Below are 12531 nucleotides of genomic sequence, written 5' to 3'. Positions count from 1 at the left end.
CTCTGTCTCTGTGTCTGCACCGATGAGACAAGTAGGCGCACAGTGAATTATGGTCTTTGTAGTTAATTACCACATTTTCTGCTCTAAACTATGTAGAATATTGGCCTGTTGGAAACTACAATTCCCTACTACATCGCACAGTTCGGGCTTGATCTGATTTAACTCTAGAGAAACTGCACATTGCGCTCACAGAAAGAAAAAAAATGAACGAAATGGAATTCAAATAATTGGTCAGTAAATTAGTTGTTGAGGGTGAATGAGGGTTCTTATTCACAGCTGTGGAACAAGTCAGTTTTTATGATTTGTTTCTGTAGTTTGTAGGCTACTAAAATGTAGTAATGTAGGCCTCTGTACTGTACCACCATGCATTTAAACCTGAAATGTTACTTATCATTCAGATTTTTCTTCAATATCTTGGTTGGTTGCCATTTAAACACCCTGGGACTTGATATCGTTTAATTCAAGGGTCTTGGATCACGGTTCTCTCGCGCCCCGCTGCTCACATTTGACGAGTGCGTCAGCCAGCAGCATGCTGTATAAAGAAACCCCCTCGGCTGCGGTGAACAGTCAAACATGAAATGGCGAGAGGCCCTTCCCTGCCCAACTTAGTAAAAATGACACAAATTAATACACGCTACTTAAACCAGACCAAGATTAATGGTTGCCTTTCGCTGCGATTTAGGAGCACTGTCAGTCGCTGCTCACTGCCCAGACGGAATCAACACCAATCGATGTTGCTGCTCCCTCTCCGGCTCTACTCTCACTGGAGCTGGTTAGGATGGCAACATGACTGCAGTAAATGTGCGTGCACACACAAATGCACACACAGACATACATATATATATATATACACACACACACACACACACACACACTGTATTCTCTCACACACACACAAATCCCAGTGCACAGAACATGAAATAGCTATACTATGAAGAAGGATGTAAAAGTGTTAAATCAATGTTTGTGTCTGCGTATGCGTCATATTTTTCTTATGTACTGTAGTGCGGTTTTCACCACAGATGAAAGCTAGGCAGTGTATTCTATATTATTAATCGGTTGCTACATATCAGATGGAGAAGAGCAGTGATTGGATGTTTCAGTTACTCATAGTAATGCCTTGGTGTAGTGACTCATGCAGTGCAGATAGCACCATTTATTTTAATCAGGACAGGGGGGTTAGATGAGTGTTGATATGTCTCCCTCATCGCAGAGTAGTTTTCCATTTAAATGCTGTCAGGTGTTCACACATACAGGTGCGCGTGCCATGCACACACACACATCAAATCCCCAAATCAAATCAAATGTTATTTGCCACATAAACCGAATTCAACAGACCTTACAGTGAAATGCTTACTTACAAGACCTTAACCCGTTTTAAGAAAGTATTTACTAAGTAAACTGAAGTCAACAATAAATATATAAAAATGCAAATGAAAAAAATAAGGAAGTGAATAATTAAAGAGCAACAATAAAATAATAGTAGTGAGGGGGGTACAGGTACAGAGTCGGGGGCACAGGTTATGTGCGGAGGCACAGGTTAGTCGAGGTAATTGAGGTAATATGTACATGTAGGTAGAGGTAAAGTGACTAGATTATAAACAGAGAGTAGCAGCAGCGTAAAGGAGGGGTCTGGGGATCCCTTTGATTAGCTGTTCAGAAGTCTAATGGCTTGGGGGTAGAAGCTGTTGAGAAGCCTTTTGGACCTCGACTTGGCGCTCCGGTACCGCTTGCCGTGTGGTAGTAGAAGGAACAGTCTATGACTAGGGTGGCTGGAGTCTTTGGCAATTTTTAGGGCCTCTACACATACGAACACGCACACACATACACACAAATACAAACTTACACACAGAGATACATGCGCACACACTGGTGGAGACTCCGAGGAGGAGGAAGGGGAGGACCATCCTACTCAGTGAATTTTCTGTTTTTCTATATGAACAACTATACTAAATATATTAATGTCGCAAAATAACTGACTAAAACATACGGTTTTGTAATGATGGTCTACAGTAGTTTTAACAGCACTCTCTCGGTTAGCATCATGGTGCAGTGATATAAAGTACTTTAGTAAAAACACTTTAAAATACTATTTAAGTACTTTTTACTTTTACTCCACTACATTCCTATATATATTATGTACGTTATACTCCAAACATTTTTCCCTGACACCCAAAAGTACTCGTTATGCTTAGCAGGACAGGAAAATGGTCCAATTCACGCACTTATCAAGACAACATCCCTGGTCGTCTACTGCCTCTGATCTGGAGGACTCACTAAACACATGCTTCATTTGTAAATTATGTCTGAGTGTTGGAGTGTGCCCCTGGCTATCTGAAAAAAAGAAAAGAAATGGTGCCGTCTGGTTTGCTTAATATAAGGAATTTGAAATGATTTATACTTATACTTTTGATGCTTAAGTATATTTAAAACTACTTTTAGACTTTTACTCAAATAGTATTTTACTGGGTGACTTTCACTTTTACTTGAGTCACTTTCTATTAATGTATCTTTACTTTTACTCAAGTATGACAATTGGGCACTTTTCCCACCACTGCCATGGTGTAGCTGGAGGACAGCTAATTTACATCCTCCTCTGGTTACTTTGACTTCAATACAAAACCTAGGAGGCTCATGGTTCTCACCCCCTTCCATAGACTTACACAGTAATTATGATGACTTCCGGAGGATATCCTCCAACCTATCGAAGCTCGTGCAGCATGAACTGACATATTGTCCACTCAATCAAAGGATCACTGAAAGCATAAACTGTAGCTAGCTAGCACTGCAGTGCATAAAATGTTGTGAGTAGTTGATTCAAAAAGAGAGCAAGACAATAGTTGAACAGTTTTGAACAAATGTATTTCTTAAAAATTAAGGAGAAGCAGCAGAGAGAGGTGGAGCGAGAGAGAGCTATCTATATATCGTTGCATTTTTTTTTCACTTACTTAGCTAGCTAATCCAGCTAGCTAATTTAGCCCACTCAAACACCTGGCTCAAACAGAGAGGAATGCTATTTATGTTAGCTAGCTGGCTAAGACTATCCAACACTGGAACTCTTCCAAGTCAAGGTAAGCTTTCGGTTTTATTAATTTATTGGCAATGCAGCCCGCCGGTGTAACTGTTAAACTGATTGCTGTACACTGTACTGCGAGATTTAAGCGGGTTTACTAACGCGTTTGTTCTTCTGTGTTAGCTAATATGTAGGCTGTGTAGCGGATAGCGGTTAGCGGTTAAGGTATGACGGTTTGGCTTGGAAAGGTTTTTTTCGCCTAGTTACCGACAGCTGTTGTGTTGTGCACTGAAGTCCACAAGCGAAGGGAAAAGGTGAGTCCAACTGTTTGGACTAATGATTACACACTAGATCAGCTAGATGCAGGCAAGAGTGTGTAAGGTGGTGTTGAACGTGTCACGATCTGTCACCTTGATTATTCCAATTTGTCTCTCGACCTGTGTGCACCTACGTTATAATCTTTCATTGGTAGACTAGGTTATAGCAACCTCATGATGGGTACAGGGAAAATTCAAGTATCATGTAGTAGACTAAACCTATCGATGTTATATTGAGCTGTGTGAATGGAATATGAATGACAGTCATCCAATATGGTGTAATAGAAATAAGGCCATGTTCATTAAAAAAAAGTCCTACCTAATCTTAAACAGCACCGACCGCAACTAGCACACACATGCACACACACACATACAGGCACGCATGCACACACAAACACACACACACACACACACACACTCACACACATGTTCAGGTGGATTGAGAGTGGGGGAGAGGTTGCCGTGGGTAACGCATAACGACGAGGGAGTCTCTGTGAGCTATTCTAATTCATGTTAATAAACCTTGCCGTTGCTGTGAGAGACAAAAGGCCCACAGATGAGTCTCTGTCACCCCACCACCTTCAGCAGGAGGATAGGAACATACAAAGAATAATGTAGTGAGAGAGAGAAAGAAAGAGAGAGAGAGTCTGGAAGGTAGGTGAAAAGAGAGAGAGATGATATATTTAGTATCCATTCTGAATCATTTGGGGTCTGCAGAATCAAACCGCCTCACATCCACAATCCCCGGTGTGTGTGTGTGTCTCTGTACTCAGTTTATGTGTGTGTGTGTGTGTGTGTGTATAGCTGTGGAATTGAAATAAGCTCAGCTCCCAGTCTCTTGTGATAGCTAGCTAGCTGGTGAGTCTGTGGGGGCGTGGGTGAGGTGGGAGAGGAAGTAGAGCTGTGGTTTTGGATCACTTCCCAGGGCGGACAAGAGTGACATCCCAGGTTGTGTTTAGCACTGCGGGGTGAGAGCAGCAGTGTTAGCACAGGTCAGCACTTGGCTTGGCTCCTTGACTACAGATCATAGTAAAGGCCATCTCTGGGAGCCAGATAGTAGGGGTCCTCTGAAGTCCCCTTAAAATACCCAGGGAGGGTTCTTCAAAGTGGAATGGAAACCCAATGACCTGAATTTGAAGAGTGTCCTGTGACGTAGACTTTATAGTAAGAAAACCGTTTCAGATGGTGGATCAGGAGGACACATTATATTTGGTGTAGTTTAAGTGTGTTGTGTGTGTTATACCAATTTCCAGAGTTCTGTTGTTAGAATGAATGATATGAATGTATAATCTGATATGTTTCGGGAGGGCAGGTAGCCTAGTGGTTAGAGCGTTGGACTAGTAACTGAAAGGTTGCACAATCGAATCCCCAAGCTGACAAGGTTAAAACTGTCATTCTGCCCCTGAACAAGGCAGTTAACCCACTGTTCCTAGGCTGTCGTTGAAAATAAGAATTTGTTCTTAAACTGACTTGCCAAGTTAAATAAAGGTACAATTTTTAAAATGGTGGTGTATGTGATATGCACCAAGCCATACCTGTTGACCATGACAACGACCTATAGGATGAAAGTGATAAAATACACTTTGGATCATGCAGCTTATTCTCACTATGATTCTCCCCAGCTGTACTCCATATACCCCAAAGATGTAGAGCTGTTGGCTTCCCCGTCCCTGCTGTCTACCAGCTTGCCTTTGGCAGTGTTAGTTCTGGACAGTTAACTCCCACTGATATGATGTTAATTGCTGTCATTTTCCTTTTTTAGCTTGAGCATAATCAACAAATTATAGACTTCTGGAACAGTATTATTAGACCACATCCCCATCACATGCACCCCTTACCCTTGGAGCACAGTTGGGAAAGGCACAGGCGGCAGGTTTATGTGTGTGTATGTCATGTACTATTTGAGGAGGGGGCAAGATCCTGCATTGCATAACAAAATGGAAAGTGAGTCGAGAGGCATGTGTTGCGAATTTAACGAGACTTCACATGACTATGTCCCCGTCAAGTGTTAAGCTGACATTTTGCAGGTCCTGTTTCTCTAGCTGACTCTCCGTATACGTTTCAATGTCGATGATTGATCATCCCGTGTTGTTCTTCATTTGCCCGTGTGTCATTTCTCCTTGGTTTCCTTTCCTCTCTCGTCGTCACTGCGCTGCTCCGTGGTAAACACGGCTGTTTTATGACACAGGGACGTAAATAGATGCTGTGATCATATTGACGGCTTGCTAACTCCTGCACACACACCACGGTGACTAGGAAGTAAATTTAGACATTAAGGGAATGTCCATTAATTTAAACCATATGAAAGTGAGCACCGTCCATTAAAAGAGATTTTATTTTGATGGGTGTAGCCAACACTCATCAAAAGACATTTGGGAGGCTCGAATGTAGCCATAAAGATTTTGACATACAAGTAGAGTTGTCCTGTAGCACAAAATGATAATGCATTTTCCAGACCTCTAGCCTTTCAAATGTCAACACTAATATCGAAAGTTATTGTGGGCAATAATGTGTCACTGTTGATCTGAAGACAACTCTTCTATTGTGATATTTGACTTTTGCCCTTTTCAGACCCGCTCCTAACCCCTAGTTTTATAGGAGATGGACTTGGACAACATGTCTAGCAGTCTCCTCCCACAAATACATAAAGACCCTTTATGTCTCCGTGACTTCCTTTTATAGAGCGTTTCCCTTCTCTCCTTCCTTCTCTCCACCAATTCCATCCTATTGATATTGGGAGAGCCTCTGCGGGATAAAGGAAGGGGCCTACGAGCTCTGTGGATAGTTTAACCTTGATAAAACAGTTGTTTCAGTGAGCCTGATTTTCTTCCATCCGTCTTCATCCGACAAGGCCCTGCTGAAGTATGCAAATGAAGCCAGCAGAGGGGAGCGCCGTGTGCGGTTAAATGGGGCGTTGCAAATGTGCGGTGTACCGCGCCGCTGGGGTGATACTACTTACTGTCCAAATTTACTATGTCTTCTGTGAACGAACTGAACCCCCCCCTTTCTATTCCTTGACGGCTCCACATCCAGAATATACAGCCCCTGGGTAGATATAGGGCCTCTCATAAAACATTACTACCATGTAAAGAATTTTACACTTCCCACGTACTTGTTCATGTTATAGCTTTTTAATGTTTTGTGCGCTGACATTTGTGTTTATGTGTGTGAGAGAATACAGAATATGTGTGTGTGTGTGTGTGCATGCGTGTGTGTGTGTATGCATGCGTGTGTGTGTATGCATGCGTGTGTGTGTGTGTGTGTGTGTGTGAATGTGTGTGTGTGTGTGTGTGTGTGTGTGTGTGCGCGTGTGTGTGTGTGTGTGTGTGTGTGTGTGAATGTGTGTGTGTGTGTGTGTGTGTGCGTGTGTGTGTGTGTGTGTGTGTGTGTGTGTGTGTGTGTGTGTGTGTGTGTGTGAATGTGTGTGAGTGTGTGTGTGTGTGTGTGTGTGAATGTGTGTGTGTGTGTGTGTGTGTGTGTGTGTGTGTGTGTGTGTGTGTGTGTGTGTGTGTGTGTGTGTGTGTGTTCAGTTTGGTCTGTTTTATTGAGCCATTTCAGGAATATGTCTATTTATACAGTTAATTGGGGAGTATGGGAGTGTAATAATAATGTTTATGATAATAACTGTTGATGTTTTAAAACTAAATGCAGTACAATGAGCTTCTGGACACCATTAAAAACACATAAAACATACTAAATATGACCAATCAATCATGTTTAATGATTTATGGTTGTTTGATATATATTTGCTTGTACTGTTAGGTGTTACAACCACTGGAAGTGAGGAAATATTCGGTTGACGTTGAATTCATTCGGAGCGTCATTAGAAGCAATAGACAGATATGGGTTTTCTCTTTTTTTTCCTGGTCTTATGAAAATGCTACATAGTTATATATATTTTTTTCATTTAACCTTTATTTAACTAAGCAAGTCAGTTAAGAACAAATTCTTATTTACAATGACGGCCTACTGATTGTGCGCTGCCCTATAGGACTCCCAATCACAGCCGGATGTGATACAGCCTGGATTTGAACCAGGGACTGTAGTGACTGAGATGCAGTGCCTTGGACCACTGCGCCACTCGCCAGCTTTTAATATGTTTCATTTATTTGTTTTAGTGTCATCTGCCTAATAAGTTTTGTAAGTGTTTTGTTTGTGTGTTTGATATCACTCATGTATGCTCACATGGCAGCATTGTGATTGATTTCCTCTCTCACTCTTGATTTTGATTTGATTTGATTTTGTTCTCCACTTTACAACTCATTTCAGAAAATAGGCCAGTGGAGAGTTCTGGAACACAAACCACACATCTAGTCTCGCCTCCATCACTCCAGCCACCACACATATAAAGCTGTCAATCAACCACACTACCGCCTGGCCCTGTTATGGCTTGCTGGTTGTGTGGGTGGGTCCTCAGGGTGATGGATGGCTCCCAGAGCCTATCAGGTGGCACAGAGCATCCATCTCTGTCTGGAGCCTGTTAAACAAGCTTGGGAAAGCAGCCATGTAGTTCTAACCACCATTGGCCTCCACTAAAAAAAACATTAACAGTAATGAAGGATGGCTTTAAAAGTTCACTAGTAATAGGCTGGAATTACATTTATGAGTCAGACGGATGGCTGGAGAGACGTTGTGATTAATGGTTGTGGTGGACGGATGGGAAAGAGGCATTTAACCCCCTGAAACATCGATTTGAAGGGAACACCTGCTCTTTCCATGACATAGACTGACCAGCTGAATCCAGGTGAAAACTATGATTGCTTATTGATGTTACTTGGTAAATCCACTTCAATCAGTGTAGAGGAAGGGGAGGAGATGGGTTAAAGAAGGATTTTTAAGCCTTGAGACAATTGAGACATGGATTGTGTATGTGTGCCATTCAGAGGGTGAATGGGCAAGACGAAAGAGTGCACCGGTTTGAGTGTGTCAAAAACTACAAGGCTGCTGGGTTTTTCCACGCTCAACAGTTTCCTGTGTGTGTCAAGAATGGTCCACCACACAAAGGACATCCAGCCACATGACACAACTGTGCGAAGTATTGGAGTCAACATGGACCAGCATCCCTGTGGAACGCTTTCGACACCTAGTAGTCCAGGACTACACGAATTGAGGCTGTTCTGAGGGCAAAGCGGGGTGCAACTCGAATAGTTCCTAATGTTTTGTACACTCAGTGTAGATTGAACACGCTTTCTCATCATTATGCCTCTTTCAGTCCTTTTCCTTCTGTCATCAAGCTGTAAAATATTTCCACCATCTCCTCAGTGGCTCAATGGGGGAAACAAGAAAGTGTATGATGTTTTAGATAACCCTGTTATTTTAATAGTGATATTCACTTTTGCCCCCGCAATTTTCTTAGTTGTTGCGGCAGGTAACTGCTCAGGCCCTGGTGGTGAAAATGCCAAGGCTATTTCAATACACTCCAGCTGCCACTTTACCTGGCTGACAGGTCCTTTTTAGATAGGTGACGTGAGGCTGCCGTTGACACACGACTCCTCTCAGTGGTCTTGGAGGCCGTAGATTACTGGAGCCGCGTAGGGTAATTAAACACTCAAAAGGTCTGATTGCACAAGCAACACAAGCAACACAAGCAACGCAAGCAACACAAGCAACTTGATTCTGCGTTTCAGCAGTGCTGTTCACCATCGTATAGCCTACTGCAGGAAAGTGCTCGGGTTGTCATAGTGCATTACGACTGGCAAAGGCAGAGTGGTCTTCTTTCACACTGCAACCTACTCAGAATTAGCATTTTAAAGGGACATTCAGAAATATATTTGTACTGAGCAAACGGTGGTCTGTTATATCACGTAGTCGTAAGGAATAGTATCAAGACCATGAACCCTGTCTCGTTCTATCTCTCTTCCCTCTCTTTCTCTTACTATCTCTCTCTCTCTCTTCCCTCTCTCTCTCCTCCCTCTCTCTCTGCTCGCCTCCTCTCTGCTAACCTCTGATGCCATTAGCATTGGATGAGGGGAGAGGCTTCTAGTCTTAATGAATTCTGATGTGTCCTCCCATTCCCCCACCTAGATAACCCGACCCTCTCCGATGCTCAGGGTGTCAAATTAGAACAGCCTGGGAAGGAGAGAGCAAGGAGATGGGGATGGAGCGTCTCCTCTCTCATCCAGGCCTCTGAATCACCTTCAAATCACCTAATGGAACATGAAATTCATAAAGAATACCTACAGAGCTACAGTAAAACTGATTTCATTACCATTCACGCGGCCAAGTCATAATGTTCCTTCCATTTTAGGGGGGTCACTGAGCAAATTTTCGGACTGCTGAGCGGAGACTTCAACTTTGTGAACATTCTGTGCAGCTTCCGGTGCGAGTTTACTGTGAACACTGAGGCTGTACCTGCTTTAAGTTCCAGTTATAACAGTGGCCAAGTAGGCTACTGTGGCTATTTGATCATAATGTAGGACTATCAGAGTGGACTACCATCATAACGTCTTCACATGGAACTAGGTATTGAAATAGCCATTCTATGATACAGCCTACAGTAGCAGTCAATGTGTGGTGTTCAATGTAGGCCTACATGTAGGGCTTGAAATGCCACTTGACCTTCAGGCAAGTAGGTGACTGAAATTGTTGTTGTTTTGTGTTGTAGGAAGTAAGAAACCACATTATACAATTTTAATTACATATTATTCCCATACCATTATTGTTACAGAAAATACAACACAAATCGATGGTAACCTCTACCTACTTAGTGGCTGCTTACTGTAAAACTTAATGAGTAGCCCAGGCATTTATTAACTTAATGAGTAGCCCAGGCATTTAAAACTTAATGAGTAGCCCAGGCATTTATTTCCTCAAATCTCTGAACACAATAGGCGCTCATTAGAGACAGGCTTCTATTTGAGCCAGGCATCTATTTCCTTAATACACACCGATTTTGCTAATTTGCATAGTTTATTGTTTAAACCCAGCATACACTTCCAGCATTTTAATACATTTCTTCATTTTTGGCACTAATGTGTTATCATTTACACACTGTGTCACATTTCTTTTGTCTTAAAAATTTGTGCTTTTTCGGCAGTTATTACTTTCACCACTAGAAGGTGATCAGCCGATTTCTAAATCAAATCAAATCAAATTGTATTGGTCACATACACGTGTTTAGCAGATGTTATTGCGGGTGTAGCGAAATGCTTGTGCTTCTAGCTCCGACAGTACAATACTATCTAACAAGTAATATCTAGCAGTTTCACAACATTTCCTGGCACCACACTCCCAGAGCCATCACCTACTCCCTGTAGGCTGTTTCATCACTGTTGGTAATCAAACCTACTACTGTTGTGTCATCTGCAAACTTGATGATTGAGTTGGAGGCGTGCTTGGCCACGCAGTCATGGGTGAACAGGGAGTACAGGAGGGGGCTGAGCACATACCCTTGTGGGGCCCCAGTGTTGAGGATCAGCGAATCGGAGGTGTTGTTTTCCGACTTTCACCACCTGGGGGCGACCCGTCAGGGAGCCCAGGACCCAGTTGCACATGGCGGGGTTCAGACCCAGGGCCTCGAGCTTGATGATGAGCTTGGAGGGTACTATGGTGTTGAATGCTGAGCTATAGTCAATGAACATCCTTCTTACATAGGTATGCCTCTTGTCCAGATGGGACAGGGCAGTGTGCAGTGTTATGGCGATTGCGTCGTCTGTGGATCTATTGGGGCGGTAAGCAAATTGAAGTGGGTCTAGGTTGGTAGGTAAGGTGGAGGTGATATGATCCTTGACTAGTCTCTCAAAACACGATGACAGAGGTGAGTGATAGTCATTTAGTTACTTTACCTTTGCTTTCTTAGGTACAGGGACAATGGTGGCCATCTTGAAGCATGTGGGGACAACAGACTGGGATAGGGAGAGATTGAATATATCTGTAAACACACCAGCCAGCTGGTCTGCGCAAGCTCCGAGGATGGCGCTAGGGATACCATCTGGGCCGGCAGCCTTGCGAGTGTTAACACGCTTAAATGTCCTACTTACTTCGGCCACAGAGAAGGAGAGCCCTTGCTCCTTGATAGCGGGCTGCATCGGTGGCACTGTATTATCTTCAAAGCGAGTGAAGAAGGGGTTCAGCCTGTGCGGAAGCAAGAGGTCGGTATCTGCGACGTAGCTGGTTTTCCTTTTATGATCCGTGATTGTCTGTAGACCCTGTCGCATACCGTTGAACTGGGACTTAACTTTGTCCCTATACCGACATTTAGCCTGCTTGATTGCTTTGCAGAGGGAATAACTACACTGTTTACATACTTCCATATTCCCAGTCTTCTTATCCTGGTTAAATACGGTGGTTTGTGCTTTCCGTTATGTGCGAATTCTCACATCTATCCATGGTTTCTGGTGGTGGAAGGTTTTAATAGGCACAGTGGGTACAACATCTCATATGAACTTCCTGATAAACTCATTCACCGTATCGGTATATGTGTCGATATTATTTTCTGAAGCTGAACATATCTGTTATCAAAACAAACATATCCCAGTCCGCTTCCTGTTTATCAAAACAATCTTGAAGCGCATTCTGGAAGGTATTAACAATGGTTGATTGGGATACAACAATCAATATGTTGACAGTGAGCTATTATTGATGAAAATTCAGTAAATCTCAGGATATGTGGAGATAGTATGGTTCTTTGAGGGGCATTTGATTGTGAGATATTCTAGGTCAGGTGAACAGAAGGACTTGCGTTCCTGTATGTTATCACAGTTACACCATAAGTTGTTATTCATAAAATGTATACCTCCACCCTACTGCTACCCGGAGAGATGTTTGTTCTTGTCAGCATGCTGTACTGAGAACCCAACTGGCTTTACAGAGTCAGACAATATATCTCGAGAGAGCCATGTTTCGGTGAAGCAGAGTATGTTACAATCCCCGGTGTCTCTCTGAAAAGCAAATCTCGCCTTGAGCTCATCTATTTTATTATTCAGAGATTGGACGTTAACGAGTAAAACACTCGGGAGTGGGTGGTGTGCACGCTTCCTATTTTGGAACAGAAGACAGGCTCGAGTACCTCCACCGGCATTGTTCTGGGTCAGCCTCTGGAATAAGTTAAATTGCTCTGGGGAGAGCAAACAAAGGATCCGCTCCAGGGAGGTCGTAATATCCAATAGTTCTTCCCGGCTGTATGTAATGACACAAAACAATTCCTGAGCTAATAACGTAAAAAATAGTACATAAACAACAAAATACTGCAGAGTTCCTTAA

The 12531-nt window shown here is 42.9% G+C and overlaps 1 protein-coding gene and 1 long non-coding RNA gene across 5 annotated transcripts in view; one reads left to right on the top strand and one right to left on the bottom strand.

Moving 5' to 3' along the window:
* Positions 1 to 5122, bottom strand: part of LOC112226866 — a 50982-nt gene extending 45860 nt beyond the window's left edge. Inside the window, exon 1 of one of the 2 annotated variants that reach the window (XR_002949792.2) lies at positions 4938 to 5122. This is a non-coding gene — a long non-coding RNA (uncharacterized LOC112226866). The remainder of the gene's footprint in view (positions 1 to 4937) is intronic. The other variant, XR_002949791.2, reaches the window with a different exon arrangement.
* The window catches only part of LOC112226864 (pre-B-cell leukemia transcription factor 1), a 73797-nt gene that overhangs the window by 15334 nt on the left and 45932 nt on the right, over positions 1 to 12531 (top strand). The gene's annotated exons all lie outside the window — the stretch shown is intronic.

The sequence above is a fragment of the Oncorhynchus tshawytscha genome, linkage group LG28 (assembly GCF_018296145.1).
Source record: "Oncorhynchus tshawytscha isolate Ot180627B linkage group LG28, Otsh_v2.0, whole genome shotgun sequence".
In the NCBI taxonomy this organism is placed as follows: domain Eukaryota; kingdom Metazoa; phylum Chordata; class Actinopteri; order Salmoniformes; family Salmonidae; genus Oncorhynchus; species Oncorhynchus tshawytscha.
The sequence above is the reverse complement of the archived record's forward strand: the minus strand, read 5'-3'. Positions and strand labels throughout refer to the sequence as shown.